We start from the raw sequence: 15,078 nt of genomic DNA, 5'->3' as shown, positions 1-15,078 counted from the left end.
GCGCGCGGTACATTTCCATTTCTCACCATAGCCAATGACGCCTTTAATTACTCTTGGCACTGGCGCATCAGCGAGCCCGCGGATGGACGGCGAGATCGATTGCTCGATAAGCAACTAATTAATCGAGAGCCAAACGGCGTGTACGCAGTCGAGCGAAAGATAAACGAAGACGTCGTTAAAAGGCGCGCCAAATTTCACAGAGTGCTCATACCCCGCCCCCCCCACTTGCCGCGTCTTCGACACTCTCCCACCGCCTCTCGTTTCAATCGTAAATGTAACATCGGACTCCTTTTTATTAGCCGAATCGAGGATCCTCGCGTGCCCCCCCTCCCCGAGCGTAGGTGTGCGCGTAGACTCCGAGAGGATTCGATTCATTTCGAGGATAATGCGGCGCCGCAGTTACCGCAGTAAAAGATTTAAAGTAGCGTGGAAAATTAGAGAAATCGCCTCCCCGCTGGGCATATACCTATAAAATGAAGCAAAAAGTCGCAGAGGGAAGAGAGGAAAAGAAATCGGACGAGAGGGACTTGATATAGAGAAGCTTGGGAAGCACAGGAGGACTAATCACTTCTACGGACTTTAATGGAGGTTTTCTGTACGCCGTCCACTTTGTCCTCGACTTATACCCACTGTAGCAGCCATTTCTCTCCCCCTTTCTCCCCCATTTCGGCCTGATACGTTCGCGGAGAGTAGGAAGAGCGAGGGAGAGAGAGAGAGAGAGAGAGAGAGAGAGAGAGCGACGAGGGACGATGCAGTTCGAACAAAAGCTGTAAAGTTCGATGAGGCTTCGAGGAGTATCATTACGTGCATTAAACTAAACGCTTCGATTACCGGAGCACTATAGAGCCGAGGCTTTTTTATTTTCTCTGTTTCTTTTCTGTTTGAGCTTAAAAGGGGGCAATTTGTGGGGAATAATCCGTCCCCGTGGTCTTCGATTTATGTGACAAGGGCTTTGGGGAAGTCTCGCGCGGATTCGAGAGCTCCAAGAAATTGCTACCGGAAGTTCGAAGCCGTCGGACGACTCTCTATGAATTTAGGGGCCCCAGTGACTGAGCCCGATGGGAAGAAAACATTGGAGTCTGCGAAGAGGATTGCACGAGTGAAGAGTTCCTCAGGAAAAAATGAACTCTGGAATACAAAAATAGACTCGATTGGCCTGAATGAGGAATCGCGGGTGGCGACTTACGAAGCTGATCGAAGGAATTATTGATGTGTGGCCGCGGGACAAAGAGAGCGACGGCCACGAGGCACTCCTCCCGGAAGAGTTGAGAGTTGGAGCAAGTATAAATAAATGTAAGCTCGTGCGACACTCGAAGGAGCAGAAGCGCGAAGAGCGAGAGAGACGAGCCGAGAGGAAGAGAAATTGGCAAGTCCATGCCGCGAATTTCACGTTGAAACGTATTTGCGAAATTCGATGGCAAAGTTGGTTTCTCTTCTCTCGTCGGTCTCGGACAATCCCGGATATTGATATCCTGGGAGGTTCTCCATCACCGGACGCCAGTGCTGCTGGCTACTCTCCGTTTCCCCGCACATTCTCCTCCCCCCTCTCGCTTTCTGTTCCGAGGGGTTTCGAGAGGGTTGGGCTCGATGCTTGCGGTATACGTGTACGTGCAATTTCGAGACGAGAGTTGAAGAACACGAGACCGGTATAGAGACGTGCACATGTATATGGGATGAGCTGGTAGCATGTGGGGGTAGAGCTGGTGCTCCAGCGACGTGGAGAAGCGAAAGAGAAGGAGAAGCAAGCTGTAGAAGAAGGAGGAAGAGGCTACCGCAGAGTGCGAGGGCGAGAGGGGCCGAGAAAATGGAACGTGGACCTTCGTTTCGGGAGGACGATGCATAGAGAGGACGCGAGAGGAGCTCGATAGTGCTCTCCGCGTTCCCGGCATTCGCTCTCCGTTTTCTTCTCTCTCTCTCGCTCGCCTGGAGGAACGACGATATACGTAGAAAAAAAAAAAAGTAGAAGACCGACCGCTGGACCATCGAGGGATTTATTATGCATGGAGCTGATGTATCGGACATCAGGAAGGAAAAGAGAGTTTTCTTGGGGGGAGTGGGAGCTAGTGGTCTCGTGAGTGGACGCAATGGATGACGTCGAAAAAGTAAGAGAGAGCGAGACAAGTCGGATGTGGGGTGGCATGAGAATTCTATCTTTATCATTTCCTTACTGCAGCTTCGTATCCAGCACTTATTTATTTCTCTTTTCTCTCCTAGCCTCTACGTACGAGAGGATTCGCCCTGTGCAAACTCTTTTATCTCCTCTCCCTCCTTCCTTTTATTCCATATCTCAAGGATCGACCTTCACGGACTTATTACTCCTCGGGAGTAGAGACAGAGAGGGAGAAAGGACACGTACGATAGATTGAAAGTTCAGGTCTTTTCCATACGCGCTACGGACATTCTTATTTTTGTATATATATCCACAGATATAGACGCGGCTCCACAGCCATTTGTACGTCTCTACATATACACCGAAGTAATATAACGTACGGAGCATTCCCATGGTTTCCTTGCGTATGGATTCAGGTCATATTCAATTCGATATACTCCATTCGGTATACGTGTTCGCAATAATTCAATAATAGAATAATGTAATAAGTAATATTCTCAGGATAAAAGAGAGACCGTTCGCTCCCGTCTAATACTCCGAAACTTACTACTCACATTACAATCTTTACACACACATATATTTCTATACATCCAATATTTATGTCACTCCACAGATCTACGTAGACTCACACAAACTCCTACGCTCGGTACAGCGAGCAACCCAATCGCATCGATGCTCCCTCTCTCTCTTCTCTTTCTCTATCACACTCCCCTCCTGGAGCAGATATACTAAGAGCTCTTCTGGAAAAGCAGGGGTCCATTAGCCGACTCGGCTGTCTCCTGAGTCCATTACAAGATGAGCCGGGAACATCCTCCCCTCGCTCCTCCAGCCTCGCTCGATTTATCTCCCTCTCGCCGCTGCTCGGCCGGCCTGCCTCGTCTCTCGTGCCAGCTCACTCGCCTAACTGCATATATACATCTGTGTCTATATGGGATAAAAGCTGTACAAGCCCTAACAGCTCGTACCACGAGAATACAGGGAATCCCCACAGCCGCCACCGTGCGCGGGACGGAGGCACTACCACCGTCCTGTGTGCGAGGTGAGGCTCGCCTCGCTGGTAACAGCGCCACCCTGTGCTCGCTCGTACTCGGGCGCGCGACGCGCGCCCTCTCTCTCGCCGTTCTCTCTCGATATACCCTCCGATACGTTTTACTATCAGTAAGTAGAGTGGTTTTCGACCGATATTTTTTTGCAGGTAGACGCACTCACTCTCTCGCGGATGCTCCAGGAGACACGTGAAAAGACCGACTGATCAATCAATAGATTTATGCCGGACGCTTCTCTCCGTGCTGTACACATCGCGGTGGCGTTTTTATATGCATTCATTCGGGCAATCGATTTTCGTTTGTTTGCTCCGAATACTTATAGCTTTGAGCATCGCGGGAGCAGCGTTTCGTCGGTACGGGGACACACTACTCCCATTTGAAATATTGAATGTTTTTTTTAGCTGGCCAATCTATTTTTTTAGAGTTGATGAAGTGCGCGGGAACGGGGGCGCAGATCCATTCCCATTCGCGAATACAATCGAGCCTTTTATTTTGATTAAACTAATTGATTATCGATTCTATAGTGGTCGGAGTTGCAAATGTTTTTGTCTACTCGCACCCATGAATATTCATCATTTCCATTTGTAACGAATTTACAATCGATTATCTCACGAGCTGTTATCTTACGACGTGTGTATCCGAGCACGGCCCGCAAAGCAAGCTTTTTTCTTTCTGTTTTCTCTACTCTTGGAGCGCGAATGATCGCCCAAGTGCGCTACGGAATCGAGGAAAATGCGATTTCTCGTATCGTTTGCTCATCCACTTATTCTCTCCGGTTCCTCTAAAGCCCCATTCGGATGAATACCAAGGTGTAATAAAAGATAAAAAGAGGTTCGTATCGATTCTTCGAGAGGTCATCAAGTACCACTTTGTTCGAGCTCCGAGTGCAGAGTCCTCCGCGTGCAAACCCTCCGCTCTCTCTCTCTCTCTTTCTCTCTCTCTCTCTTTCTCGTTTATATAGGAAAACACACTGGCTAAAGCACTTGCATGCGCTGCGCCTCCCCGCTCTCTATATACGTATACGCGACGCCTTTACACACCGGAAATATTCGCAATGAAATAGAGTGAGAGAAAGCAAGCCACTCGGGATACTTAAACTAAGAGCTCGGAGAAACGTAGGCCGCGGAGCGCGCGCGACGTCCCTTGATTTATTCACTCGGTGAATTTTTTATCGCTGTCCCCGCGCGAATCTCTTCTCCTTTTTCCTCTGCTTCCTCCTCCTCGTCTTTCTCACTCTCGCGTTCTCCGATGCTTTTTACCGTTCACCTGGCGTGTCCGATCTTTCCCTCGGTCTCTTCATCCCTCAAATAATCTCTTTCTGGGCTGCCCCTTTTCAGGGAAAATCAACCGAGACATTTTCCAAATTCCACCATTCCGCGCATGCATCACCGCGCGCTCCAACTTATTTCCGCACGAATATATCCAGCGTGGCACGAATTATCGTGGTCATCCTTCCCAGCAAGCCGGCCGCGTTTGCTCAGCTTATTTCGAATACCCTTTGAGAACATTTTCCCTCACTTTCGGCGATAATTAACAATTTCGTTGAATATTTCTCCATTTTCCCTCACACCCTCGCTCGGCTCGAAGCATATTTTCATTTGGAAAATCCGACGCAAGAACCCTTGAATTATTACATTGCTCTAATTGATTTCGTCAATTTCATTCCACCGGTTCATATTCCTGCCATCAACATTATTACGAATATGAAGAATTCGTCGAGCCCTCAATCTCTTTCTGCAATAATAAACCGAACGAGCGCCCGCTCTAATGAACTTTGTCTCCAAAATAAAATTCCTCACGACCTCTCGTCGCGTCGTCGCTGCTCCGTGTCCTTCATCTTTTACTAGGAATATACGAATGTATTTTCATCGCGTCCGAATATACGAGGCATTTCGTCCATCACAACCAGGAAGCGGCGCACACACGTTTGATGAATTCTTCTAACGAGGGTTGGGCAGCTCGTCGCCGTCGCCGTGTTCTGAAATTCTGAAGAATGGCGACGATCTCATCAATCGAGGTTGGGGTAGAAGGCCTATCGGCGTGAGAATAAGCGCGTCGAATCAAGAGCGAGAGAGAGAGAGAGAGAGAGAGACAAAAAAGAGAGTGTGAGGGAGGCAATAATTTTGAAAAATGCAATAATACGCGTGAGCTTGGGAGCGGGGTAATAAATAAATTGCTGAGGGCTGCCACGCTCCGATGTCTGTATACACCGGCGATAATACATCGTAGTATAGGCAGAAGCGGACCAGGCAGGCATGTGGGGTTGGATGGATATTGCTAAGAGCTCGCGGAGGCTGCGGAGGAAGCTGTTCCCTGCTCTCGCTTTCCTATATTATAGTGCCCACCCCTTTGAGTTGCCTTTCAGAATATAGTTCGAGTGTATATATACGTGTGCACACGTAGGGGTGGCTAAGAGGCGCTCTCCTCGGTCAAATTAAATTCTCGTCCAATCGTTCGTACACGAGAGAGAACTCGAAAAATGTCATTTATTCTCGGCGCAGATGAATTTCTATGGCAATCTTCTCGTCAAGTGGTGGCTCATAAACGTGAGAAATTTTCGTTCTTCTTCGGCGCATCGGAAGAAACATCTCTGAGGAGAGTGCCCCGATACGAAGCTCTTCCAAGGCGGGTTTGATCGACTCGGGAGTCGCTTAAATCCCTCGCTAACCTCTTCCGACTGCAAAAGTCGACGCACGACTCGATCTCTTGAATTTAACGAGATATACGAATGAGATTTCTATAATCTTTCTCCCCTTAACCCTTCGTTACTCTTTCCTCCGGCTGCCCCTCACTTTTCCCATTCGTTCCCCGAGCCCCCGCCGGCTCGCCTTAGCCTCAATAATAATATACGAGGCACTCGAACTATCGGTAAACAACTTCCGTCTCGGTATATGCCGGATCAAAAGTTCAAAAGTATACATTTATTCTCAGTTGAAAAAGCAGCGGGCCAGGGCCCGGGCCAGGGAAGGGGATCGATGCGCGAAGACAAGCGGATGTACCGAAACGTGTGTCCGAATGACTTTTGAGCCGAGCATCCGCCCGTCTTTTACGAGTCCTTTTAAATATTCATGTATTATTCGAGTCCAGGCTGTGCGTCCACCTCTGACCCGCGATGGACCCTGCTCTCCTATCGATTTTGTCGCTGCCTCGCCATGTAATGGAAAGACGATGAAAAAAAGGGGGGGGGGGGGAAAATGAGAGCAAGTCTTATGCTTATATTTAATCGGAATGAATAATTTGAGCGGAATATATATTAGGCTTTTAAGAGCCCGATAATGAAGCGCGGATGAATTTTAATCAAGGCTTCTCACGGCGCGCGCGCGCGCGTGCGCACGGAACAGGGGAATGTAATTGCTTTCGGATATCATTTCGCTGGTTAAATATTGTAGGTGGAGTTATAAGCTTTTATAAACAATGAATTTAATAACGCGTCGCGAATTCGTTTTTGAAAGATTCAAGTTTTTAGCGAGGCTCCATTTCGCCAGGGAATGTTCAAATATTTGTTGGAAAGTTTGAGTTGGAAGGTAACAACGCGACGGGGACTATTGATGCTAATAACACAATGCCAAAGTTTTCTTGTCATAACAAACATAAAAAGAGTTTCCTTATTACGTTAATGAATTCGTACACAAAGAAGAGCATGGGAAGGAACGGGGGGGAGGGAGAGAGAGAGAGAACTTCCGGCTCCGGGTACCGGTGCTCGCCCCGTTTGAACAAATGAAGCTGACCGAAATATGCGATAAATGCGAATATTTTCTCTCACGTGTTTTTTCCTAAAGGAAGCGCCGGAGGGCGGCAGGGATGGCGTACGAATGGTGAGTGTGGAAGAGAAGCGCAGGATTCGTCTCGGGTGTTTTTCGCATGCGAGGCCCCAGAGCTTGTTTGCTTATATTGGAGGCAGTGGAAGCGTGCGGTCTCTCGCGAATATAACGGTAATAATAAAGGTCCGAGGAAGAGGGGTGCGGGAGCTGGAGAGAAACTCTTCGTTGCCGGTTAGTCGTGGTGATGCGGGTGGCTCGCTCGTTGGCTAGCGGGGAACACGGAGTTCGTTGCAAGCTCGTTGCCTTCAGCGATATTTCACGGGTTTCGCGTGTTCCAGCGAACTTTAATAATATTCGTTCCATCAGGTATGGCCGGCCTCATATTAAGTCGGTCGTGCAGCCGCGAGGGGGGAGGAAGCACAGGGAGTTTGGTTTTTCCGAGCGTATACCTTTCGCGCGGCGGCGGCGGCGGCGGCCGCGCGCGCGTTTCGCTTTTCCTTCCATCGCAATGTGCTCTCTCTCCTTCTGCCAGTCTCTCTCGACCAGTCGAGCTCCAGCTTTTCCGCACTCGGCTGTAGAACGAGACGTGTAATAAAGTGAGTTTTTAATTTCCACCGGTGGCGCCAGCTAGCCGACCCAATAGGTTAGAGAGCCCCGAAGGAGTCCCAAAGAGAAAAGTCTCATTCCCCCTCTCTCTCTTGCACACACGCATTTTCTATCACGTTTTTTCGCCTCTCTTCTCTCCCTCTCCGTCCCTCATCCACTTCGTAAGCACGCTGCTTTCTCTCTCTCTCTCTCTCTATATCTGTAGATGTGGGACGGTGATTCGCGAGAAGAGCGAGCAGAGCTCCCGTGTGCTCGCGCCCCGTGGCCTGTCGGCTAGTATTACTAGATAAATCACCCAACAGGCAATAACCCCATACCGGCACTGTCGCCGCTGCTTTCTATCCCCTCTTTCGTTGCCTCTCTTTCTCTCGGTCTCGCTCGCGCTCCACGGAAAAGCCGGGCTCCGTTTGCCGGGTACCGTGTCCGAGAATCGAAAGGGGTGCAGCAATATCACGCTGACTTGAGGCAATGGGATGGCGGACAAGCGGAGCTTTTCAATAAACGCCCGATTCGAGCGGCTTCATAGACTCTACAATCTTCTATGACATGTATATAAAATTGCAACGCAACCCCCGCACGCCTGCAAATATAGGTTTTTTAGCGACGAGTCGGGCGCGCTCCGTGCGCGGATGCATTTACATGAAATTTAATATGAAATCGCAATTTCGTTGCCGACAAATAAATACCTTTTCAGAGAGTTTTATATTTCGGAGGTAAAATTTGCTTCGCTTTTATTTTCGATCGTCACTTTGAAAAGCGGTGCGATCGAATTTTATTGAATCCTTTTGACCAGGAACCGCGTCGGCCCCTCCTCGCAAATCATTCGTCGTCCCCTCCAATTTCGATTGTTCCACGATTCTCAAAGTACTCCGACTCCTCGCATGTACAAACTCCCATAAAAAGTGACGCTCCGCGTGGCTCCGAGTCGCGATTGTTCAAACATTCTGGGCATAATAAAAAGAGATAAGTCCTGAAAAACATTGGAGCTCCTCGGGGCGATATTTGCACGTATTCGTCCGACGTGGTCTCCTGAAATTCTCGAGCTCTGACAAGCGGCAGGGCGGGCACACATATGCACGAGACGCGCAGACCTCTCGGAGGCGGGACTCGGTAAAATTTTCGACCGGATATCCCGGACTCCCTGGGGATAACCTGAGAAAATACAGCAACATCACGTCTCTTGTGCCACCGAGACACGATCGTGGGAGCAGCTCGGAGGGGGGGAACCGAGAGGCCTTTTCCTTCGGTCGAACCAGCCTCGTCTTCATCTTCTCGAAAATTCATGTTTTTGGATCACGAACCCAGAGCTCTCGTGAATACACGGACAGACTTTCGTGCTCGAGCGTGTGAGTGTGTGTTAAACAGAAAAATTACGAGACCACGAGCCGAGACAAATGGCTTTCCGTGCTGAGTTTCACGAACACAGAAAGCAAAGCGCTCTTGCAGGGCGAGGGCGGAAAGGCAGAGAGAAGAAAACTCGTCTCGAGTTATGTCCGACTAAGATTAGCGGTCTTTAACGCTTGTCCCTTCCTCTCTTTCTCTCTATTTGTCTCCCAGGAGGGTGCGTGGGTCTTTGGCTCGTCGAGTATTTTTCCCCGTTCTCCCGATTGCTTTCGACTCTCGCTCGGTTCAATCGCGAGACATCTGGAACGTGTAGCTTTTTCCGAGTCGCTGCTTTTCGTATCGCTCGCGTTTCGTATCTTCGTCTTCGGAGTGCGACACGACTGCGCGCGAGCGAGATGAGCTCCTCATCGTCATTTATTCAGCATTAATGTCTCTGTCCACTCGACGTCGATCGCTGCGGGGGCGAGAGAAGCGGAAAGAACGAGGGGCGCGATCGTTCTTACGTGCTGGAACCGTACGAGCTCGGATCGCGCGGCGACACTCGAACGATCGCACAGTTTCACTGATAGATAAAAAAACGACGGCGGAGGAGATTAGATCGAAATTCGATACGTTTCGCGTGCGGAAGCGCACGAACCTTGATTTTCCAGTCTCGATAGCCCCGCTCGCGATTGAACGGGCGGAGAGAAAAAACTGAAATTTCGTACGCGGTGGAGCGCGCGCGGATGAAAACACATTCGTCTTTTCCCCGGCGAGGTGAAAAAACCGTGCGGGATTCGCGCGTCGCTCCGTTGAATAGAAAAAAAATTGAGGGAGTGCGCACGTAGGGAAAAAATGGCGCTCTTGTATCGGTCGGGCGCTCCAATTTTCGGGCTATTTTCATTCAGATTCTCCAACGAGACTACGACAATCGCTCATTAACACATTTTTTTCGCGCGCCTTTCGTCACGAGGTTAAATTGCATCGAGGTTGTACAGCACCGCGGGAAAGGGCATTCAGAGCTCGTGCAGAAAAGATACAGAACAGAAGAGAGAGAGAGAAAGTGTCAGCTCGGTGCGGACGCATTTAAATAAAAAGACGCGCGCGATTCCTCGTTCGTAGGGTTTTGCAGAGTCGCACGGATATATAGAGAACATCGGAAGGTATCTGTGAGAGCCTTCCTACTGGATGGAAGCTCAACGTTGCCCGGATTGCGCGAGAAAAGAGAGACAGACGCACGGACACGAAGCCAGAGACAGAGAGAGAGAGAGAGAGAGCGCGGGGTATTGAGCCGGGGCCGGAGGTGCGAGCTTGCGGAGGGGTCAAATAGCGGGCAGAATGCGCGGTGATTGCTCGAGGGCCGCATAATTGCACCCTTTGTGGTGCAATCAGCGCCGCAACTTGGCCGGCGCCTCCGTGCCACCCTGATTCATCCATATATATAAATATAAACATACATCTTTCTATATACTCGAATCCCTACTCTTCGGAGCGAGCTTACATGTATAGCTCGGAGCGTGATCCATTGAAATAGACACAAATATATCTGATTACTTTTCCTCTTTCGATCGTGATCCCTCCATCGCTCTCGTCTCTTAACCCCAACTGAAATATCGTGTTACTCTCTCTCTCTCTCTCTCTGCAGAACTGTGTCGTCGTGAAAGTCTGGATTGTTAAACTCTTGAGGCAAGATCACCTGAAACATCACATTAGAACGCGGAGGCCTCCTCGCGTCGTACATTCTTGTATCATTTTCTCACCGTATATTTTTCACGGCTGTACCACATTGATTGTCAGAGAAAAGCCTAGTTGAGAAACTATTCAGGGCTTAACTCCTCGAGAGTGAAACCCCTCAGGGATTTCGTTCTCGTCCAACGAGCAAAGAGCTTTTACTTCTTGTGACCGAGAGCAGACTCTCTCGCTCTGTGTTCGCTCCAAACTCGATGCTTGATGAGAACACGATAATGGACTCTGTGCCACCCAAAGTAACGGTAATTAGTTTATGATAAAAGCTAAAAGACCGACACACCACATGTTAACTTGTTAAATGTCTGCATACCTATATACGCGGTCGGCTGTACACGTATATACACACGCGTTGAATTATCTCAAGCAGCGTGTCCCAGTCAAAACATCCTGCCAAATATTCTTGAGCTTTCAGAGATTAGACGAGTCCTTGGGCGTCTGTTCGATGCGTTTTTTGTAAAAACGGGAATCCAAATCTGTGAGTGTTTCCTTTGAATTTGAGTAAATTTGGTCTTTAATTTTTGAGATTTTCACATATATTCTGTGCGAGCAACTTATCTCGAGGTAAAAAGACAAAATTTCATAGAAATATATTCGGTACACGAATTACTGGAAGCTCGGAGACTCGAAACTCTCGTTTTTTGTGGACTAAAAATCATTGGATATAGAAAGTTGCAAGCCTGCTGCCGTCGAGTCGAGCCGAAGATATAACAGGACAGGGAGACATTGCGTTATACGTTGTAAAAGCTTTTGAGGATTTCGGAAGTACGTCACACAATGGAGTATGAGCACCACTGGAGCTTGCAACTTGGGACACGACGAAGCCATTACCAGAAGAGGGAAACCCTCGCGTCGGGACCTTTTCTGTGCACACCGCGAGAGTTCTCTCGTCGTTTTCGTTGTCGTCTCCTCGTCGTCGTCGTCGTCGTCGTCGTCGTTCTATACGCTTTTATCCGCTCAATCTTTGCCTGGCTTGTGCGCGCCTCGCTTCTGTAACACACTCATCGTGGCGCGGCCTGTGTGTATACATTACGGGTCTCGAGGCCGTTATTTAAAAAGTAACGAATTCTCGTAGTAATTAGAAGGCGCGTGACGAATTGGTGGATTTTTCGAAAAGGAGGAGGGAGAGGGGCTCATTTTCGTGCTCAATATTCCTGAGAAATGAGACTTTTATAAAATTCTAAGAGGTTAATTAATCGAAAAAGGCAATTTAATAAACTCCCGGGGGACTCGCTCCGAACACCTCCTACGAAAGTAATTTTTTGTTATTACAAATACTTCTGTAACATCCCAAGAATTTAAATGACTTGTTAAACAAACTTAATTAACTTTAAACTCGCGAGAAGGAAAGTAATTAAAAATGTATGGAAAAAGAAAGCGGTTTGTTGGTGCTCGCGCGCGCAGCATTAAGCGAGTCGAGGATGCTGAACTAGAAACGATGAACGAAAAAATGTGATTTAAAATACTCAATTAATCCGTAGCCTGCGCTTTGATCTCCGAAGTAGCGTTCAACTCGCATTGTACCATTAATGGTAATTAAGTCGAGCTTTAAGGCGTCCCGGTAGTTTGACAGAACTTGTTCTCCCCGAGTCTCATCGCCTCGCTCCTTCCTCAACTTTTTTTATCTCCTCCGTATATTTCACAGCCGACGCCCACCACTCACGAATTATACAGTCACGACCACCAGCTCCACTTGAAATAATACACCCGGTATAAACTGTGCATCAGCACTAAAAGCTGTCATTTTCTTTAAGCCAGAATTATGGAGATTCCACGGTAGTCCCTCGCGCTGCACTCACGCGTCTTCTTCGTTACCGCTCGAGAGCCCTTTTTCAGTTCTCCTTTTGCTTTTACTCTCGCCCGCGTAAAAGACATTCCCAGAGGCGAGCGCGCGCGGAGAAAAAGAAAGAGGGAGGGAGAAAAGAGGTGGAAAAGGATGCGAGAATGATGACGACGTGGAGGAGACAAAAAAACGGGCGAGTCGAGGGCGCGAGGGGGGGGGGGGGGGGGGGGGGGCTCGAGGCTCGAGATAGTACAAGAGACATTATCTCTCTCGTTTCAAGAAACTCATTTATATATGGACGTATATATATATGTACGTATTGTATTCAAGGCTCATCTTTCCTTCTCGTATTCTCGTTAAGCGCGTCTCATTCGTTGGACTTTTCCTCTCGCTCTCGCGAGCACTTCGACCTCGTTAATTAAACGGGAAGATTCGTTGCTCATCCCTAAGATCCTTTGGCCTGGATTCCCTCGCATACCAATAGCGTGTACACGCTGCATTAAAATGGCTCCGAGGCGAAAGGGCGTCGAGCCTCTGACCGGGGGCTCAGAGTCGCGCAGTGTTTATGGCCTTTTGTTTGGAAGCGATTAAAGTACGGGTAGGTATTGGGGGAGGGGCAGCGGGAAGACAGACTGGGAAGGGGGGCCGAGCGATATTTCGAAATAGAGAGGAATCTGCGCGAGGAGAGAGTATCCTATCCAATTTCAGAATCGATTTCGTCGAGGAACACTCAAGTGGTTTCTGCGAAATTTCACTGTCCCAAAGCACATATCCTCGAGGCACTTTGTTACAGGCGCGCACATGTGCTTTACAACGCGCGCACATATAAGAAGTTTCGCATATAAAATATAGTCGAGATTATAAGTGGATCGGAGTCGGGGGCGCGCGTATACAGAATATTTTTCAGCAGCTCGCCAGCTCTCGTTAGTTTAAATAAAGAGGCTTTAAAGACGCGAGTAAGATGAATGCAAAAAAAATAAGGCACCAGCTGCCAGAAACATGGCACGCCATCACAAGTAACGTTTTAATGGGTAGAGAAGCGAGCGAGCCAGCGGAGAAGAGAGGACGAGAGGAAGAAAGAGGAACGGGGACTCCCTCATTATACAAGCCGCACTCGTATAGCTCACCCTTAACGTCGGTAACAAGCCACAAACGGACAACTTTCCTGCTGACTCTCCAACGGAACAAACAAAATATTCACCCACCCACACTCCCGTACGCACACACGTGCGCTAACAAACGTAAATTAACTTCGTTATTTTATTCCCTCGCTGGAGAGGGCGGGAGCGCGCAAAAGAATATTAAATTTGGCGCGTTTCTCTCATCTCGGAATAGTCTATTAGAAATTAAGGACATTCATTATCAGAGCTGCGGGGACGGACTAAAAATAAGCCACATCTGCTCGCACACCTGAATTTTAAATATCGAGGCTATCTCTCGGCCGCGCGGGCGCGCGCGCGCGCGGATCCTCACATTATTTCAGGGCTCTTCCCTCCTCATTTTCAATCCTCGTTAGACACCAAATAATCTCCATACCTCGCGTAGCCCGAGGATTTAGCATTCGATGGAAACGAGAATAATGAGAAGTTTCCTTTGCCTCGTCGCAGATACAAACTCGTAACGTAAATCGCGAGTTTTTCCTAATGACCCAGCCTCGGCGAGGCAGCACGAGCAGCATCGATTTTGAATGGGGTAGCGCGCGACAGCATATGGAAAGTTTAGCACGCTGCTTTTGTCTCGCACCGGTTTTAGCCGCGGCTCGAACCTATACACGGACGTAGTTTGAGGCGCAGTGCGCGCCGAGTTTGCCATGAATAAATAAATGACGAAAGGAACGACAGCAGCGAGGGGCTGCCGAGAGAGTCTATGTAATTTCTAAAACGAGGAGAGACCGAGAGAGAACGCGGTCTGTTTGTTTGGACGATTAAGCGTCCCGGAGAGCTGCTTCGCGGGGGCACACACACCATTAGGAGCTTCGGGGTTGCCGACGAGACGAGACGCGGAGGCGAGCTGGGTAGAAAATTCGAAAAGTGCTGCGACCAGCAGGTTGTCTCCCTTTCGCTCATCTCACGGCGCGTATCTTGTGCAAATAGCAGTAAATCCGTGAGCCCGAGGCGCACCGCGTCGCTCTCGGCGTTTAGTCCCGGCTCTTCTTCCAGTCGTGAGTAATGGTAAATAAACAAATATAATTCGTCCGGGGGGAGGGCCGAGTTTTGGGTACTTTTTCGCCTAATAGTATTCCTGGCCGATCGAGCGTAGCTCGCGTGCACCGAGAGCGAGATTGCCGCAGCCGGAACGATTCCGCGCGCTAAATAAACGCGGATAAACTGCTTAAACGAATAAAAATTGAGGGGAGAACGTTGCGCAACGCGTGCTGCACAACGCATAAAAATGGCCAAACTATTTTCATTAAACTTTTGCAAAGCCTCGCAAAAGACTCGGCTCTCTCGCTCTTATCCAGTGTGCCGAAGTAAACTCACGCGAGAGACTGCTTTCCGGCTGTCTCTCCCTCCGCCCCCCGCCTCGCCCCATTTCTCTATCCATCGCTCCGTCTTTTTTCACGGTGGAAAAAGAAAAGCGATACACTGCACGAAGCACATGTACCCGGGGCTTGTATGTAGCAGCCAACGCTACCGCGAAAGCTCCGCCGGGCACCGGGCGCACTCGGAACCCCGGTTTTCCCTACGACGCTCGGAATCCCTT

General features: G+C 49.1%; 1 protein-coding gene across 3 annotated transcripts in view; it reads right to left on the bottom strand.

Annotated features, from left to right (window-relative positions):
- The window catches only part of LOC122417206 (insulin gene enhancer protein ISL-2-like), a 77,404-nt gene that overhangs the window by 27,378 nt on the left and 34,948 nt on the right, over positions 1 to 15,078 (bottom strand). The window contains exon 1 of one of the 3 annotated variants that reach the window (XM_043430538.1): positions 10,906 to 10,997. The exons of the other annotated variants lie outside the window; for them this stretch is intronic. The gene's annotated coding sequence lies outside the window, so the exon portion shown is untranslated. Of the gene's footprint in view, positions 1 to 10,905; positions 10,998 to 15,078 lie in introns of those variants that run through there. 3 annotated transcript variants of the gene reach the window in all.

The sequence above is a fragment of the Venturia canescens genome, chromosome 10 (assembly GCF_019457755.1).
Source record: "Venturia canescens isolate UGA chromosome 10, ASM1945775v1, whole genome shotgun sequence".
Taxonomy (NCBI): Eukaryota; Metazoa; Arthropoda; class Insecta; order Hymenoptera; family Ichneumonidae; genus Venturia; species Venturia canescens.
The sequence above is the reverse complement of the archived record's forward strand: the minus strand, read 5'-3'. Positions and strand labels throughout refer to the sequence as shown.